This window comes from Lepidochelys kempii, chromosome 7 (assembly GCF_965140285.1).
Source record: "Lepidochelys kempii isolate rLepKem1 chromosome 7, rLepKem1.hap1, whole genome shotgun sequence".
Classification (NCBI taxonomy): Eukaryota; Metazoa; Chordata; order Testudines; family Cheloniidae; genus Lepidochelys; species Lepidochelys kempii.
The window spans coordinates 127621-147816 of NC_136386.1; the positions used below are offsets into that span (position 1 = coordinate 127621).

General features: G+C 47.9%; 1 protein-coding gene across 12 annotated transcripts in view; it reads left to right on the top strand.

The window, feature by feature from the left end:
- Positions 1–17881: 17881 nt before the first annotated feature.
- Positions 17882–20196, top strand: part of PLXNB1 (plexin B1) — a 191026-nt gene continuing 188711 nt past the window's right edge. For 9 of the 12 annotated variants that reach the window (XR_013636020.1, XM_073350752.2, XM_078853513.1 and 6 more), the window contains exon 1: positions 17882–17971. The gene's annotated coding sequence lies outside the window, so the exon portion shown is untranslated. Of the gene's footprint in view, positions 17972–18405; positions 18594–20196 lie in introns of all 12 variants that reach the window. The other 3 variants (XM_073350753.1, XM_073350760.1, XM_073350756.2) reach the window with 2 other exon arrangements.

Here is a 20196-nt window from a genome sequence, read left to right on the forward strand (position 1 = left end):
ATACCGCAGCTTCCACATCCAGTCATCTCCATTGTGTCTTCCGCTACATGGGTCACTCCCACTGCTGCCTCTGTATCTGTCATACCCTTCCCACCTAAACCCTGTTCATCTGGGAAAAACAAACCCCACCAAAACACCAGCCCCCACAGCAAAGCCAAACCCCAAACAAGCACCACAAGACAAACTCCACCTCAAACTCCCCTGTTTACAGCTCTGTTTGCTAGCTCCTGTGCCGCTGCAGCGCTCTGTGCTGCGGCCTGATTCGCTGACTACCTTTTAGGACCCTGAGTCAGAGAAGCCCCGCCCCCTAATCAGGGCTCAGCTTCTCTCCCAGCACAAAGCCCCCACAAGCCTCTACACATACAAATACAAATACTACAAATACAAAACCAAATACAAACACCTTCTCCTCCAACAGAATTCCCACTCAAACTCCCCTGTTTACAGCTCTGTTTGCTAGCTCCTGTGCCGCTGCAGCTGTCTGCCCTGAGTGAAAAAGTTTTTCCTAATATCCAACCTAGATCTCCCCCACTACAACTTGAGACCATTACTCCTTGTTCTGTCATCTGCTACCACTGAGAACAGTCTAGATCCATCCTCTTTGGAACCCCCTTTCAGGTAGTTGAAAGCAGCTATCAAATCCTCCCTCATTCTTCTCTTCCACAGACTAAACAATCCCAGTTCCCTCAGCCTCTCCTCATAAATCATGTGTTCCAGTCCCCTCATCATTTTTGTTGCCCTCCGCTGGACGTTTTCCAATTTTTCCACATCCTTCTTGTAGTGTGGGGCCCAAAACTGGACACAGTACTCCAGATGAGGCCTCACCAATGCCTAATAGAGGGGAACTATCACGTCCCTCGATCTGCTGGCAATGCCCCTACTTATACATCCCAAAATGCCATTGGCCATCTTGGCAACAAGGGCACACTGCTGACTCATATCCAGCTTCTCGTCCACTGTAACCCCTAGGTCCTTTTCTGCAGAACTGCTGCCGAGACATTCGGTCCCTAGTCTGTAGCAGTGCATTGGATCTTCCGTCCTAAGTGCAGGACTCTGCACTTGTCCTTGTTGAACCTCATCAGATTTCTTTTGGCCCAATCCTCTAATTTGTCTAGGTCCCTCTGTTTCCTATCCCTACCCTCCAGCGTATCTACCTCTCCTCCCAGTTTAGTGTCATCTGCAAACTTGTTGAGGGTGCAATCCACACCATCCTCCAGATCATTAATGAAGATATTGAGCAAAACCAGCCCGAGGACCAACCCTTGGGGCACTCCACTTGATACCAGCTGCCAACTAGACATCGAGCCATTGATCACTACCCGTTGAGCCCGATAATCTAGCCAGCTTTCTATCCACCTTATCGTCCATTCATCGAGCCCATACTTCTTTAACTTGCTGGCAAGAATACTATGGGAGACTGTGTCAAAAGCTTTGCTAAAGTCAAGGAACAACACGTCCACTGCTTTCCCCTCATCCACAGAGGCAGTTCTCGTCATAGAAGGCAATTAGATTAGTCAGGCGCAACTTGCCCTTGGTGAATCCATGCTGACTGTTCCTGATCACTTTCCTCTCCTCTAAGTGCTTCAGAATTGATTCCTTGAGGACCTGCTCTATGATTTTTCCAGGGACTGAGGTGAGGCTGACTGGCCTGTAGTTCCCAGGATCCTCCTTCTTCCCTTTTTTAAAGATGGGCACTACATTAGCCATTTTCCAGTCGTCCAGGACCTCCCTCGATTGCCATGAGTTTTCAAAGATAATGGCCAATGGCTCTGCAATCTCATCCGCCAACTCCTTTAGCACTCTCGGATGCAGCGCATCCGGCCCCATGGACTTGTGCTCGTCCAGCTTTTCTAAACAGAATCGTAGAATCATGGAATATCAGGGTTGGAAGGGACCTCAGGAGGTCATCTAGTCCAACCCCCTGCTCAAAGCAGGACCAATCCCCAACTATGGAATTCATTTGCAAATTGGATACTATTAATTTAGGCTTAAATAGAGACTGGGAGTGGCTAAGTCATTATGCAAGGTAGCCTATTTCCCCTTGTTTTTTCCTACCCCCCCCCCCGATGTTCTGGTTTAACTTGGATTTAAACTTGGAGAGTGGTCAGTTTGGATGAGCTATTACCAGCAGGAGAGTGAGTTTGTGTGTGTATGGGGGTGGGGGGGTGAGAAAACCTGGATTTGTGCTGGACATGACCCACCTTGATTACCATGCACATTGTAGGGACAGTGGTCACTTTGGATGAGCTATTCCCAGCAGGAGAGTGAGTTTGTGTGTGTCTGGGGGTGGGGGGGGGTGAGAAAACCTGAATTTGTGCTGGAAATGGCCCACCTTGATTATCATGCACATTGTAGGGAGAGTGGTCACTTTGGATGAGCTATTACCAGCAGGATAGTGAGTTTGTGTGTGTGGTTTTTGGGAGGGGGGTGAGAGAACCTGGATTTGTGCAGGAAATGGCCCAACTTGATTATCATGCACATCGTGTAGAGAGTTGTCACTTTGGATGGGCTATCACCAGCAGGAGAGTGAATTTGTGTGGGGGGCTGAAGGGTGAGAAAACCTGGATTTGTGCTGGAAATTGCCCAACTTGATGATCACTTTAGATAAGCTATTACCAGCAGGACAGTGGGGTGGGAGGAGGTATTGTTTCATATTCGCTGTGTGTATATAAAGTCTGCTGCAGTTTCCACGGTAGGCATCCGATGAAGTGAGCTGTAGCTCACGAAAGCTCATGCTCAAATAAATTGGTTAGTCTCTAAGGGGCCACAAGTACTCCTTTTCTTTTTGTAATTTTAGATGTATCATTTTAGGATCTTTTAAGGAGCTGGTTTACCTGCTTGATCTCTCTTTCTGTCCTGAGAGAGAACAAACAAAGAGAGCACAAACAAAACCTTCCCCTCCCGACCCCCAGATTTGAAAGTGTCTTCTTTTCCCATTGGTCCTTCTGGTCAGGTGCCAACTAGGTTAATTGAACTGATTAACCCCTTACAGGTAAATGATTTTGTACCTCTGGCCAGGAGGGATTTTATGTTACTGCATACATAAAGGTTGTTACCCTTCCCTTTATATTTATGACAACTAGGGAGGAGTATAAAAATATTGTTCAAGCATGCAGGGGTGTATTCAGGAAGGCCAAAGCACAATTGGAGTTGCAGCTAGCACAGCATGCGAAGGGTAACAAGAAGGGTTTCTACAGGTATGTTAGCAAAAAGAAGGTCAGGGAAAGTGTGGGACCCTTACTGAATGGGGGAGGCAACCTAGTGACAGATGATGTGGAAAAAGCTGAAGTACTCAATGCTTTTTCTGCCTCAGTCTTCACAGAAAAGGTCAGCTCCCAGACTGCTGCACTGGGCAGCACAGTATGGGGAGGAGGTGAACAGCCCTCAGTGGTGAAAGAACAGATTAAGAATTAAAGAATAAAATTGTCAGACACATAGAAGAACATAAATTGTTGCGCAGAAGTCAACATGGTTTCTGTAAAGGGAGATCATGTCTTACTAATCTATTAGAGTTCTTTGAAGGGGTCAACAAACATGTGGACAAGCGGGGTCCAGTGGACATAGTGTACTTAGATTTCCAGAAAGCCTTTGACAAGGTCCCTCACCAAAGGCTCTTATGTAAATTAAGTTGTCATGGGATAAGAGGGAAGATCCTTTTCATGGACTGAGAACTGGTTAAAAGACAGGGAACAAAGGGTAGGAATAAATGGTAAATTTTCAGAATGGATGGGGGTAACTAGTGGTGTTCCCCAAGGGTCAGTCCTAAGCCAATCCTATTCAACTTATTCATAAATGATATGGAGAAAGGGGTAAACAGTGAGGTGGCAAAGTTTGCCGATGATACTAAACTGCTGAAGATAGTTAAGAGCAAAGCAGACTGTGAAGAACTTCAAAAATATCTCACAAAACTAAGTGATTGGGCAACAAAATGGCAAATGAAATTTAATGTGGATAAATGTAACGTAATGCACATTGGAAAAAATAACCCCAACTATACAAACAATATGATGGGGGCTAATTTAGCTACAACTAACCAGGAGAAAGATCTTGGAGTCATCATGGATAGTTCTCTGAAGACGTCCATGCAGTATGCAGCAGCAGTCAAAAAAGAAAATGGGATGTTAGGAATCATTTAAAAAAGGGATAGAGAATAAGATGGAGAATATCTTATTGCCCTTATATAAATCCATGGTACGCCCACATCTTGAATACTGCGTACAGATGTGGTCCCCTCATCTCAAAAAAGATATACTGACATTAGAAAAGGTTCAGAAAAGGGCAACTAAAATGATTAAGGGTTTGGAACGGGTCCCATTGAGGAGAGATTAAAGAGGCTTGGACTTTTCAGCTTGGAAAAGAGGAGACTAAGGGGGGATATGATAGAGGTCTATAAAATCATGAGTACTGTGGAGAAAGTGAATAAGGAAAAGTTATTTACTTGTTCCCATAATATAAGAACTAGGGGCCAACAAATGAAATTAATAGGTAGCAGGTTTAAAACAGGAATAATAATAATAAAAGGAAGTTCTTCTTCACTCAGTGCACAGTCAACCTGTGGAACTCCTTGCCTGAGGAGGTTGTGAAGGCTAGGACTATAACAGGGTTTAAAAGAGAACTGGATAAATTCATGGGGGTTAAGTCCATTAATGGCTATTAGCCAGGATGGGTAAGGAATGGTGTCCCTAGTCTCTGTTTGTCAGAGGGTGGAGATGGATGGCAGGAGAGAGATCACTAGATCATTACCTGTTAGGTTCACTCCCTCTGGGGCACCTGGCATTGGCCACTGTCGGTAGACGGGATACTGGGCTGGATGGACCTTTGGTCTGACCCAGTATGGCCATTCTTCTGTTCTTAAGGACTATTTAGAAAAGCTGTATATGCACAAGTCCATGGAAGGGCATAATGAGTAGGGTCCCGGAGGGATTGGTTCTGGATCCGGTTCTGTTCAATATCTTCATCAATGATTTAGATAATTCCATAGAGAGTACACTTATAAAGTCTGCGGATGATGCCAAGCTGGGAGGGGTTGCAAGTGCTTTGGAGGATAGGATTAAAATTGAAAATGATCTGGACAAACTGGAGAAATGGTCTGAAGTAAATAGGATGAAATTCAATAAGGACAAATGCAAAGTACACCACTTAGGAAGGAACAATCAGTTGCACACATACAAAATGGGAAATGACTGCCTAGGAAGGAGTACTGCGGAAAGGGATCTGGGGGTCATAGTGGATCACAAGCTAAATATGAGTCAACAATGTAATGCCATTGCAAAAAAAGCAAACATCTGTATTAGCAGGTATATTGTATGCAAGACACAAGAAGTAATTCTTCCGCTCTACTCTGTGCTGATTAGGCCTCAACTGGAGTATTCGCAAAAAGAAAAGGAATACTTGTGGCACCTTAGAGCCTAACCAATTTATTTGAGCATAAGCTTTCGTGAGCTACAGCTCACTTCAGAATGCATCTGATGAAGTGAGCTTTAGCTCACAAAAGCTTATGCTCAAATAAATTGGTTAGTCTCTAAGGTGCCACAAGTACTCCTTTTCTTTTTGCGAATACAGACTAACACGGCTGCTACTCTGAAACTGGAGTATTGTGTCCAGTTCTGGGTGCCACATTTCAGGAAAGATGTGGACAAATCGGAGAAAGTCTGGAGAAGAGCAACAAAAATGATTAAAGGTCTAGAAAACATGACCTATAAAGGAAGATTGAAAAAATTGGGTTTGTTTAGTCTGGAGAGGAGAAGACTGAGAGGGGACATGATAACAGTTTTTCAAGTACATAAAAGGTTGTTACAAGGAGGAGGGAGAAAAATTGTTCTTCTTAACCTCTGAGGATAGGACAAGAAGCAATGGGCTTAAATTTCAGCAAGGTCGGTTTAGGCTGAACATTAGGAAAAACTTCCTAACTATCAGAGTGGTTAAGCACTGGAATAAATTACCTAGGGAGGTAGGTTCATCATTGGGGATTTTAAAATGCAGGTTGGACAAACACCTGTCAGGGATGGTCTAGATAATACTTACTCCTGCCTGGAGCGCAGGGGACTGGACTAGATGACCTCTCGATGTCCCTTCCAGTTCTATGAGTCTATGTTTCTATAAGTCCATGGGGCTGGATCTAATGCATCCGAGGGGACTGAGGGAGTTGGCTGATATGATTGCAGAGCCATTTCCCATTATCTTTGAAAACTTGCGGCGATCAGGGGGAGGCCCCGGATGATTGGAAAAAGGCAAACATAGTGCCCATCTTTAAAAAAGGGAAGACAGAGAATGTGGGGAACTACAGACTGGTCATCCTCCCCTGAGTCCCTGGAAAAATCATGGAGCAGGTCCTCAAGGAATTCATTTTGAAGCATTTGGCGGAGAGGAAAGTTATCCGGAACAGTCAACATGGATTCACCAAGGGCAAGGCATGCCTGACTAATCTAAATGCCTTCCTTGACGAGATAACTGCCTCTGTGGATATGGGGAAAGTGGTGGGTGTAATATACCTTGATTTTAGGAAAGCTTTTGATATGGTCTCCCACAGTATTCTTTCCAGCAAGTTAAAAAAGTATGGATTGGATTAATGGACTATAAGGTCGATAGAAAGCTGGCTAGATTGTCGGGCTCAGTGGGTAGTGATCAATGGCTCGATGTCTAGTTGGCAGCCGGTATCAAGCGGAGTGCCCCAAGGGTCGGTCCTAGGGCCGGTTTTGTTCAACATCTTCATTAATGATCTGGATGACGGAATGGTTTGCACCCTCAGCAAAACTACTTAAGATAGTTCAGTCCAAAGCAGACTGCAAAGAGCTACAAAGGGACCTCACAAAAAAACCTGGGTGACTGGGCAACAAAATGGCAGATGAAATTCAATGTTAATAAATGCAAAGTAATGCATGCTGGAAAACATAATCCCAACTATATATATAAAATGATGGGGGACTCCTGCTCCATCCAACCTCCCCTGTTCCCTGACGGCCCCCCCCCAGGACTCCTGCCCCATCCACCCCGCTCCCTGTCCCCTGACAGCCCCCGGAACTCTCACCCCTGACTGCCTCCCCCACCACATCCAACCCCCCCTCCTTCCTGACTGCCCCACCCGGGACCCCTGCCCCCATTCAACCCACCCCATTCCCCACCCTCTCTCCGCCCCCACCCCATCCACACCCCTGCCCCTTGACCACCACACCGAGCTCCCCTGCCCTCTATCCAATCCCCCTGCTCCCTGCCCCCTTACCGCGCTGCCTGGAGCACTGGTGGCTGGCAGTGCTACAGCCAAACCGCCCAGAGCGTTGCCCAGCCGCCTAGAGCGTTGTGCTGGTGTAGTGTAGTAAATTGCTTTCCGTAACTGCTGCCAGTAGCACATTCCTACATAGAGCAGTTTAATACACTACACCAGTAGCATGGCGCGCTGAGGCTGCGGGGAATGGGGAACAGTGGGGGAGGAGCTGGGGACTAGCCTCCCAGGCCAGGAGCTCAGGGGCCGGGCAGGAGGGTCCTGTGGGCCGTAGTTTGCCCACCTCTGGGATAGATAGTAAGACAGAAAATCTATTTAAATCCATGGTACACCCACATCTTGAATACTGAATGCAGATATGGTCGCCCCATCTCAAAAAAGATATATTGGAATTGGAAAAGGTTCAGAAAAGGGCAAGAAAAATTATTAGGGGTATGGAACAGCTTCTGTATGATGAGAGATTAATAAGATTGGGAGTTTTCAGCTTGGAAAAGAATGACTAAGGGGGGAGATATGATAGAGGTCTATAAAATCATGACTGGTGTGGAAAAAGTAAATAAGGAAGTGTTATTTACTCCTTCTCATAACACAAAAACTAGGGGTCACCAAATGAAATTAATAGGCAGCAGGTTTAAAACAAACAAAAGGAAGTATTTCTTCACACAATGCACAGTCAACCTGTGGAACTCTTTGAATGTTGTGAAGGCGAAGATTATAACAGGGACAAAAAAGAACTAGATAAATTCATGGAGGTTAGATCCATCAATGGCTATTAGCCAGGATGGTTAGGGATGGTGTCCCTAGCCTCTGTTTGCCAGAAGCTGGAAATGGGTGACAGAGGATGGATCACTTGGTGATTACCTGTTCTGTTTATTCCCTCTGGGACACCTGGCATTGGCCACTGTCGGAAAACAGGATACTGGGCTAGATGGACCTTTGGTTTGAACCAGTATGTCCATTCTTATGTTCATAGAATCATAGAATATCAGGGTTGGAAGGGACCCCAGAAGGTCATCTAGTCCAACCCCCTGCTCGAAGCAGGACCAATTCCCAGTTAAATCATCCCAGCCAGGGCTTTGTCAAGCCTGACCTTAAAAACCTCTAAGGAAGGAGATTCTACCACCTCCCTAGGTAACGCATTCCAGTGTTTCACCACCCTCTTAGTGAAAAAGTTTTTCCTAATATCCAATCTAAACCTCCCCCACTGCAACTTGAGACCATTACTCCTCGTTCTGTCATCTGCTACCATTGAGAACAGTCTAGAGCCATCCTCTTTGGAACCCCCTTTCAGGTAGTTGAAAGCAGCTATCAAATCCCCCCTCATTCTTCTCTTCTGCAGGCTAAACAATCCCAGCTCCCTCAGCCTCTCCTCATAACTCATGTGTTCCAGTCCCCTAATCATTTTTGTTGCCCTTCGCTGGACTCTCTCCAATTTATCCACATCCTTCTTGAAGTGTTGGGCCCAAAACTGGACACAGTACTCCAGATGAGGCCTCACCAATGTCGAATAGAGGGGAACGATCACGTCCCTCGATCTGCTCGCTATGCCCCTACTTATACATCCCAAAATGCCATTGGCCTTCTTGGCAACAAGGGCACACTGCTGACTCATATCCAGCTTCTCGTCCACTGTCACCCCTAGGTCCTTTTCCGCAGAACTGCTGCCTAGCCATTCGGTCCCTAGTCTGTAGCTGTGCATTGGGTTCTTCCGTCCTAAGTGCAGGACCCTGCACTTATCCTTATTGAACCTCATCAGATTTCTTTTGGCCCAATCCTCCAATTTGTCTAGGTCCTTCTGTATCCTATCCCTCCCCTCCAGCGTATCTACCACTCCTCCCAGTTTAGTATCATCCGCAAATTTGCTGAGAGTGCAATCCACACCATCCTCCAGATCATTTATGAAGATATTGAACAAAACCGGCCCCAGGACCGACCCTTGGGGCACTCCACTTGATACCGGCTGCCAACTAGACATGGAGCCATTGATCACTACCCGTTGAGCCCGACAATCTAGCCAGCTTTCTACCCACCTTATAGTGCATTCATCCAGCCCATACTTCCTTAACTTGCTGACAAGAATACTGTGGGAGACCGTGTCAAAAGCTTTGCTAAAGTCAAGAAACAATACATCCACTGCTTTCCCTTCATCCACAGAACCAGTAATCTCATCATAAAAGGCGATTAGATTAGTCAGGCATGACCTTCCCTTGGTGAATCCATGCTGGCTGTTCCTGATCACTTTCCTCTCATGTAAGTGCTTCAGGATTGATTCTTTGAGGACCTGCTCCATGATTTTTCCAGGGACTGAGGTGAGGCTGACTGGCCTGTAGTTCCCAGGATCCTCCTTCTTCCCTTTTTTAAAGATTGGCACTACATTAGCCTTTTTCCAGTCATCCGGGACTTCCCCGGTTCGCCACGAGTTTTCAAAGATAATGGCCAAGGGCTCTGCAATCACAGCCGCCAATTCCTTCAGCACTCTCGGATGCAACTTGTCCGGCCCCATGGACTTGTGCACGTCCAGCTTTTCTAAATAGTCCCTAACCACCTCTATCTCCACAGAGGGCTGGCCATCTCTTCCCCATTTTGTGATGCCCAGCGCAGCAGTCTGGGAGCTGACCTTGTTAGTGAAAACAGAGGCAAAAAAAGCATTGAGTACATTAGCTTTTTCCACATCCTCTGTCACTAGGTTGCCTCCCTCATTCAGTAAGGGGCCCACACTTTCCTTGGCTTTCTTCTTGTTGCCAACATACCTGAAGAAACCCTTCTTGTTACTCTTGACATCTCTGGCTAGCTGCAGCTCCAGGTGCGATTTGGCCCTCCTGATATCATTCCTACATGCCCGAGCAATATTTTTATACTCTTCCTTGGTCATATGTCCAACCTTCCACTTCTTGTAAGCTTCTTTTTTATGTTTAAGATCCGCTAGGATTTCACCATTAAGCCAAGCTGGTCGCCTGCCATATTTACTATTCTTTCGACTCATCGGGATGGTTTGTCCCTGTAACCTCAACAGGGATTCCTTGAAATACAGCCAGCTCTCCTGGACTCCTTTCCCCTTCAAGTTAGTCCCCCAGGGGATCCTGGCCATCCGTTCCCTGAGGGAGTCGAAGTCTGCTTTCCTGAAGTCCAGGGTCCGTATCCTACTGCTTACCTTTCTTCCCTGCGTCAGGATCCTGAACTCAACCAACTCATGGTCACTGCCTCCCAGATTCCCATCCACTTTTGCTTCCCCCACTAATTCTACCCGGTTTGTGAGCAGCAGGTCAAGAAAAGCGCCCCCCCTAGTTGGCTCCTCTAGCACTTGCGCCAGGAAATTGTCCCCTACGCTTTCCAAAAACTTCCTGGATTGTCTATGCACCGCTGTATTGCTCTCCCAGCAGATATCAGGAAAATTAAAGTCACCCATGAGAATCAGGGCATGCGATCTAGTAGCTTCCGCGAGCTGCCGGAAGAAAGCCTCATCCACCTCATCCCCCTGGTCCGGTGGTCTATAGCAGACTCCCACCACTACATCACTCTTGTTGCACACACTTCTAAACTTAATCCAGAGACACTCAGGTTTTTCTGCAGTTTCGTACCGGAGCTCTGAGCAGTCATACTGCTCCCTTACATACAGTGCTACTCCCCCACCTTTTCTGCTATGTTCTATGTCACTAACATGAAGCGACTGGAATATCAATTTGCCCCCCAAACTAGTTGGCAGCCTTGTGTTTTAATTTGCAAGGCAGTGTCCCAACACTTGGAAACAATCAGTTTAATTGTCAAATATTTCACAGAACTCCCCAGCAGCTGTAGCTTCTTGGTTACATGTCAGACCCAGCATTTTCCTTTTCTTGTAGCATTATGAGCTACTTGTATATGAGATTCTTGATCTGAAACCAGTCTGTGTTAGAAGACTTGCCAAGGGACAGAGTAAAAACTCTGGGTATGTCTACACTGGAATTAGTCACCAGCAGCTGGCCTGTGCCAGCTGACTCAGGCTCATGAGGTGTGGGCTAGGGGACTGTTTAATTGCAGTGTAGACCTTTGGGACCCTCCCATCTCACAGGGTCCTAGAGCCCAGACTGAGCCTGAATGTCTATATCACAGGTAAACAAACTCTTAGCCCGAGCCCTATGAGTCTGAGTCAGTTGGCACAGCCTGGCACAGGTTTTTAATGACCATGAAGACATACCCTCTGAGACCAGTACAGACCCTTGAATAATCTGCAGATTGTACAGCAGCCTCACCTACTCCTGTGAGATAAATTTTGAATGCTCAGACTGAATAGCCCAGTGAAGACACTGGGAACAATCACTCACTTTTCTCTAGGTGTTTAGACAGTGGCCTATTCCCTAGGTCTCATGGGAGGTTTTGAAAGGAGAGGTGTCTCCTATCAAGGGTTCTGAATATTAGGATAGAGACCCTGCCGTGGACTTTGTATTCACTGCGGAGCCAGCAGAGAGAGTGGACTACTGGAGGAAAGCACTCACAGAGTCCTGTGTTGCTGAACTGACAGGCTGGTGCATTTTGTACTAGCTGGAGTTTTCACAGGGCATGAGGCTTCATTCCTAGATGCAGTGAGTTTCAGTAACAAAGCCTGGAAATTGCAGTTCCCTGAGTCACTGTGCCTGGTTGATCTGGGCACAATCATCTGGCCAGCTGCAGATGGAAGGGGCTTATTTTGCCATCATTGTCTTTTGGCACTAATAGTAGTGAGGAGTCAGAAGGCTCCAACCTGGCAGGTGCCCACAACAGAAGGGGATGTTAGAGAGGAAGCTAGTTTCCTTTTCCTATCCGCATCCCTTCAGTTCAGCCTGGGTTCAGCATTCACCAGCTGCACTTCATCTGGGGGCTAACTCTTGCCAGGGACCGAGAGAGCCGAGGCATCTCACATACTATAGAATGGAACAGTACGTCAGGATGCCATCTGTCACTACTGGCATTTCAGCCAGCTCCCCAACCCATTCCCAGGGACCCTGAACAGAACAGAGGAGAGGAATGAGCTTTGGAGAACCCCTCAGTTGAGTGTGGAGCAAGTGCCCATAACAATCTACTGGGTTAGGTCTGGGCAGAGAGACCTGGGCTATTCCAGGGTTTTTTCCAGTCATGCTGCAGACACTTGGAAATGGAACAGGGGTTCCTGGTGACAAACAATACCAAATGCTGCAGAGATGAGTGTGGATAAGCTTCCCTTGTCTGGAGGCAGGCATCCACCAGAGCTTCAAATTAAATCTGTATCATGGCCTGGTCTGAAGACTAACAGATTACTCAGGATACTGGTAACTGACAAGTGGTTTTGGAGACTAATTTTTGCAATCTTTTTGGTTAACTTGCTTAAATAAGGAAGGTTAGACATGAGGTGATAGTTTGTGAGGTTTCTAGTCCCTTACATTCTCCTGCAAACTTAGTTTCCATCCTGCTCTCCATATTTCTCTTCAAACCATTGTTCCCTAACACCACACTTTCCTGTCCAGTTCCAAACCAGGTAACCCAGGGGTGGTCATCTTATGAGAGCAGCCTGTCTTCAGTCTCATTGAATGCAATGGCTGATAGTGGCCTTTCTTTACTAGACGCAGAATCATTGCCACTTGCAAAGGCTGTAGGGAAATGGTGGCCATCTTAACTGAGAGCAACCTGTGGGCTCATACCCACTGAAAATAATAGGAGAGTAGGGCCAGGACAAATAAGGGCAATCTTCTCAAGGATGCTGACCGATATCAGATCTTGAGAAACTATTTGAAAAACAACCTGAAAATAATGAGAGTTACAATACTGTTGACAAGCTGATGACAAATAAGGAAATATTCATATCTGCAGGGGGCAAAATTGTCACAAGAACTAGTGAAAGACACTTCAATTCACTGCCAGACAAAATAAAAACATCCAAGTCCCTCACAATGTCCAGAACTAAATGCAGCCCTCCCCATCTCTTTGACATAACTTTCCTGCAATATTATTCTCAAGCACATCAACATCTTCACACTGGATACTTTTTAAAAAATCCCAACAATAATTGGAAGCTTGCTCCTGCCAGAAGAGTTGAAGACGTGTGGGTTTTTTGGGATTTTTGGTTAACTGTTTGTGGCAGGCATGCATATGGTGATGCATAACCTTATAAATATTTAGATAGATACAACATTGTGAGAATTGATGTCTGGATCTCTGGCACATTGGCTGTTTTGACTGAATGTCCCTACACTACACTGCACTGCCCAGCATGCTTCCACCACAACAGAACCAACTATAGACTTCCCACCCTCTGTCTGGTACTCAAGTGGACGATAATTATCTGGGGTAGTCAAGTTCCATAGGGCAATTGTTGCTTGCTTTTCATGGTGAAGTAGGCTCTTAGACGTATCTGGAGCTAAGTGTCAGATTGAACTTGCCACACAAGTACAGAGATGTCTCCTTCCTCCTCCTGAAGTTCTGTGGACACTGATGTTTATTTCATGTCTTGAACAACTCAGTTCACTGGTCTGTGGTTATAATGCACCACACAGTGATACCGGGTGGTGCTAGGCAGCATGTGCATGCCTTTTGCAGCAAAAACTCCCCGGACTACTGGTCTTGGCCTCTGGTTTTCTACAGGTTCTGCCAGAATATCTTTCACCACCTTTCCTCAAGATACCTTGTGGCTGCTTTTCAAAAGCTCCAGCAAAAACATTTATTATATAATGCACATGCTATAGTTAAGGTTATTTTGGGCGTTTCCTTAATTCCCTCCCATTCTAATTTGTTCACAATTTTCTGACAGTATCTCTTGTTGGTCTGGAATTCCTCAGGGTTGGTATCAACTGAAAAGTGACTTCTTTTTACTTGAAAGCTTCAGCAAAATTACTTTGTCCATTTCTGAGTTGTGTGGGTAAAAAATCTGTTGCGCACACACAGTGCAGGATAGTCTGTGTACAATTAATAAATTTTAAGGTCAGAAGGGAACATTATGATCATCTAGTCTGACCTCCTGCAAAACATGGACCATAGAAGCCCACACAATAATTTCTGCACTAAATCCATGCAACTGAATTCAATCAACTGAACCCAGTGATTCCTTTGTGGAGTGTAGCCCTGCCTCCCTGTTCTCCCTCCTCTCTATCGGGCATAGCTTCCCTGTCCATGGGTATATTTTTATGTAGGGTGTGCAGGTACCTGTATTTAACTGGCCAATGCAAGATCATGCATACAGGAACAAAGAATGTAGGCTGTACTTAAAGGAGAGGGAAATGTATCCTGGAAAGCAGTGCTTTTAAAGGACTTGGGATCATGATAATCAACTGAACATTAGCTCCCAGTGCAATGCTGTGGTTGAAAAGTTTAATGCAATTTTTGGAGACTGGAACATATATATATATATGACACACACATAAATATAAAAATCAGGAATAGAGAAGTGATATTACCTCTGTATACAGCATTGGTCAACCTACTACTGGAATAGTGTGTCTAGTGTGTCCAGTTCTAGTGACAGCACTAAAAAAAAGTTGAAAAATTGGAAAGAGTTCAGAGTGGAGTCAGAAGAATAATTTGAGGATTATATAGTGAGAGACAATTTAAGGAACTTGTTCTGGTTAGTTTGTTGAAGATAAAGTTAGGAGATGAGTTGATCACAGTTATAAGAATCCAGATGGGGTGATTTCTGACAGCTCTTTAATTTATCTGACAAAGGCAAAAACAGCTTCCAGCGATTGGCTCTTAAACTGGACAAATCTAAACTGGAAATAAGGTGCAAATTTTTAACAGTGAGTTTAATCAACCATTGGAAAAATTTATGAAAATATAAGGTTGATTCTTTATCACTTGAAATGTGTAAATCAGGACTAGATTCTATGTCAGTAATTTAACTACAAGCTATTGTGCTTGATGCAGAAATTACGAGCGAGTTCTCTAGCTTGTATTATGCAGAAGATCAGACTAGATCAGTGTTTCTCAACCTTTATGATACCAGGGGTCAGTTTTCTGCCTTCGTAAACTGTGTCAGGGAGATCTCAGGGACTGGTGCTGGTCTATGGACCAGTTGTTGACAAACACTGGACTAGATGATTCTCCAGTGGTGGTCCCTTCTGGTTTTGAAATCTATTATATGTAGCTTTGTCCCTACCCCTTGGGGTTCAGCTGTGCTTCCATGGGTGTTGTTGCCCGACACCTTGCTCCAAACTGGGGGGTAAATTACCTGTTTTATAGCCTTTAGCTCCCTTCTCCTCTATCATGAGTGCACCTCCTCCCTCTCTACAGGGGTTGTAGCCCCCCAGGGAGGTATTTTCCTTCCCTTTCACAATTCTGACCTCCACAGTCTGTATCCTTCCACACTTTTGAGGGACCTAATTTTTACACACATCCTCTCAAATGTATCGCTATTACCTGCTCCATGGGCTCCTCCCATATCCTTCTGCCCCCGTATCTCCCTTCCCCATATCACTCTGCCTCCCATAACCTCCCTCTCCCCACATATCTCTCGGGCCCCCCCATAGTCTCCTTCCCTTCCTCGTATTCCTCTACCCCCCATTGCTTCCTTCCCTCCCGCATATCCCTCTGCCCCCTATAACCTCCTTTCCTCCCTCATATCCCTCTGCCCCCCATGACCTCCTCCCCTCCCCCATATCCCTGCTCGCCCCCCATAGCCTCTTTCCCTCCCCCATATCTCTCTGCCCCTCATACCCTCCCTCCCCCTGTATCCCTCTGCCCCCTATAACCTCCTTTCCTCCCCCATATCCCTCTGCCCCCCATGGCCTCCTTCCTGCCCTCAGATCCCACTGCCCCCTGTAACCTCCCTCCCTGCTCCGTATCCCTCTGCCCCCATGGCCTCCCACCCCCACATATCTCTGCTGCCCCAATGACCTTCTTCTCTCCCCCATATCCTCCTTCCCCCCCATAACGCTCTGCCCCCTATAGCCTCCTTCCCTCCCTCCGTATCCCTCAGCTCCCAGGGTCTCCCTGCCCTCTATCCCTGCTGCCACCCATGGCCTCCCTCTGTCCCCCATGACCTTCTTCCCTCCCCCATATTCCTCTGCCCCCCATCATGTCCTTCCCTCCCCTGTATCCCTCTGCCCCCCAGGGCCTCCCTCCCCCATATCCCTGCTGGCCCCCCATGGCCTTCTTCTTACCCTCAGATCCCTCTGCCCCCTGTAGCCTCCCTCTCTGCTCTGTATCCCTCTGCCCCCCATGGCCCCCCATATCTCTGCTGCCCCCCAGATCCTCCTTTCCCCTATAACCCTCTGCCCCCTATGGCCTCCTTCCCTCCCCCCATATCCCTCTGCTCCCAGGGTCTCCCTCCTGTCTATCCCTGCTGCCACCCATGGCCTCCCTCTGTCCCCCATGACCTCCTTCCCTCCCCTATATTTCTCTGCCCCCCCATCATCTCCTTCCCTGCCCTGTATCCCTCTGTGCCCCACGGCCTCCCTCCTGTATCCCTCTGTCCTCCCATGACTTCCCTCCATCCTGCCTAGCCTTGCCAGGTTTTTTATGGAGTTGCCAGAAAAATAATTTAATCTGCTGGGTGTTTTTACATTGGTCTAAATATTTACATTATTATCACAATACATTGGGCTCTCTGATGTTAAAGTTTCTGTGTCTAGCTAAAGATGCTGCAGTGTTTCCACCTCTGCCCTTTAAGTAAGACAATGTTAGGGCAATCTTAGCGCCGCGTGTGATTTCTCTAGATACTGTCAGTGGCTGCTGAAGGGGGCTGTGGAATCGCCGTGTGGTCTGGGTTGCCGTAGGGTGACCAGATGTCCCGAGTTTGGGGGCATTTTCTTTTTTAGGCGCCTACTACCCCCCGGCCCCGTCCGTGAACACTTGCTATCTGACAGGTCTCAGAGCAACAGCCGTGTTAGTCTGTATTCGCAAAAAGAAAAGGAGGACTTGTGGCACCTTCGAGACTAACCAATTTATTTGAGCATGAGCTTTCGTGGGCTACAGCTCACTTCATCAGATGCATGCCGTGGAGAACACAGTGGGGAGATTTATATACACAGAGAACATGAAACAATGGGTGTGACCAGACACCCTGTATGAGTTTTTTCATGAAGTTGATAGATTTCCACTCCATACGGCTAAATTCAGTGCCTTGCATAATGACAGGTTTCAGAGCAGCAGCAGCCCTGTTAGTCTGTATTCGCAAAAAGAAAAGGAGGACTTGGGGCACCTTAGAGACTAACCAGTTTATCTGAGCAAAAGCGATGAAGTGAGCTGTAGCCCAGGAAAGCTCATGCTCAGATAAATTGGTTAGTCTCTAAGGAGCCCCAAGCCCTCCTTTTCTACTTGCTATCTGGGCACCCTGGGTTGCCCTGCGTTTGCCTTGCGGCGCCGGTGCGCTACTTTTTCGGCCTCCTCCCTCCGCATCCCTGCTGCTCCCGGCTCTCGAGCTCTGCTGGCCTCCCCCGTAGCGTCACTCCTCCCATTGGACACGCAGGAGCCAATCAGATCTTGTCTCTGTTCTGCAAGACCTGAACGAGGTACTCAACGCTGGAGCCACGTGGGAATCTGGGGGTGGGGCCAGGCTCGGAGGTGTGGCCTGTCCGAGTGATCAGGGCCTACTGGTAGAGTGCGACGCTGGGAGGCGGGTCTCAGAGGAAGGGGCGGGGTCGACCTGGGGCTCGTACCGTGGTTGGCTGGAATGGGTGGGGATGCGGCGTTGGGCTCCTGGGGGCGGGGCTTGCAATCCACTGCCTGCGGAGCGGAGCGGGGCGGGGCGGGGCGGGTCGGGTCGGGTCGGGGGCTCCAGCCGCCGCGGGGAGCCGGGCCGCGCCGCGCTGCTCGTCACACCGGGGTGGCCAGGTAAGGAGCGGCTGCGCGCGCGGGGCCCGGCGTGACCGGGGTCCCTGCCCCGCGCGCCCCGGGCCGCTGCCCCGCGTTCCTCCCGCGGGGGAGCCGGCGTGGTGGCCAGGCGGCCGGCGGCTTTCGGGCCGCTGAGCGCGCGGCACGGGCCGCTGCGCCCTGCCGACGAAGGTTCGTTACCTGCTGGCGCGCGCGGTGCCCAGCCCCGTGAGGCGGACGGGCCCTGGCACCTGCCTCGCGCGGCTCGCGGGCCCCGGAGCGGTGCCAGGGGCCCCCGAGGGGAGCCGGCCGGAGCTGCCCGGCCTGGGGAAGGGCTGAGGTGGGCGCTTGTTCCGGCTCAGCCGCCCCGCGCCTGTGGTGCCTAAGGCCCGAGGTCCCACAGGGTCCTTCCCTGCCCCGCATCTCCCGGCAGGACCCACTTTATGTTTGTCAAGGGCTCACACCCGCCGGTCTTCTGGGGCTTGAACGTGGGAGGTGCCCGGACACATGGCCCCGTTACCTAGCAAGGAGCTAGAGACCTAGGTACCGACGTTCTGCCACGGGCCGGATCACAGCACGTCTTATGTGGATGCCGCGACATTACAGCCGAAGCGCTGTTCTCTTCTGCATCCCCGCCCCCCAGGTATGCCTCGGGTAGATTTGGGGGTTGAAGGGAGCTCTCCCAGCTCCTGGATGACTCTGCTTTGGGTTGTAGATGGTGAGGGAAGCTTCTGGGTCTGGAGTTGAATGTCGAAGAACTTGTATGGCACAAGGAGTTGGATGCCAGATGCAGTGCTTAATTTGTAATGAAAGAGGTGCCCTGGGCTGGAGCAATTTTTTTACTTTCATAACTGACGTGGCAAGCCCAGAGGTGACAGGGCTATGAACTGCCAAGCCTAGAGATGCAGGGCTCAGCCCCGGCAAGCCTGGACACTAATTAAGCACTGGTGGGATGGTGAGGATCTGGCAAGGAGGTATACAGTGAAATGAACTAAAATGATATTTTAAATTGAAGCAGAAATATCATCTTAATTCTAGCAGAAAAGAGAAGGGTTTGAATCTAGTTACCAGGATTTGACTCAACTCCAGGTTTATGCTGCAATTGGTCCCAGAGAGAGGTGTGGTGGAGAGTATGCCTTATACCCTTATTATGTGGATAGGGTCTCATAAACTGTCTCATAATCTCGGAGGTTTCTGAGTAGCAGCTGTGTTAGTCTGTATTCGCAAAAAGAAAACGAGGACTTGTGGCACCTTAGAGACTAACACATTTATTTGAGCATAAGCTTTTGTGAGCTACAGCTCACTTCATCGGATGCATTCAGTGGAAAATACAGTGAGGAGATTTATATACACACAGAACATGAAAAAATGGGTGTTTATCATGCACACTGTAAGGAGAGTGATCACTTAAGATGAGCTATTACCAGCAGGAGAGTTGTGGGGGGGGGGGGGGGAGGGAGAAAACCCTTTGTAGTGATAATCAAGGTGGGCCATTTCCAGCAGTTAACAAGAACGTCTGAGGAAGGGGGGGGGGGGAGAGAGTAAACAAGGGGAAATAGTTTCACTTTGTGTAATGACTCAATCGCTCCCAGTCTCTATTCAAGCCTAAGTTAATTGTATTCAATTTGCAAATTAATTCCAATTCAGCAGTCTCTCGTTGGAGTCTGTTTTTGAAGTTTTTTTGTTGAAGAATAGCCACTTTTAAGTCAGAAATCGAGTGACCAGAGAGATTGAAGTGTTCTCTGACTGGTTTATGAATGTTAAAATTCTTGACATCTGATTTGTGTCCATTTAGTCTTTTACCTAGAGACTGTCCAGTTTGACCAATGTACATGGCAGAAGGGCATTGCTGGCACTTGCTGGCATATATCACATTGGTAGATGTGCAGGTGAACGAGCCTCTGATAGTGTGGCTGATGTGACTAGGCCCTATGATGGTGTCCCCTGGATAAATATGTGGACACAATTGGCAACGGGCTTTGTTGCAAGGATAGGTTCCTGGGTTAGTGGTTCTGTTGTGTGGTTGCCGGTGAGTATTTCCTTCAGGTCAGGGGGCTGTCTGTAGGCAAGGACTGGCCTGTCTCCCAAGATTTGTGAGAGCGATGGGTCGTCCTTCAGGATAGGTTGTAGATCCTTGATGATGCATTGGAGAGGTTTTAGTTGGGGGCTGAAGGTGACGGCTAGTGGCGTTCTGTTATTTTCTTTGTTGGGCCTGTCCTGTAGTAGGTGACTTCTGGGTACTCTTC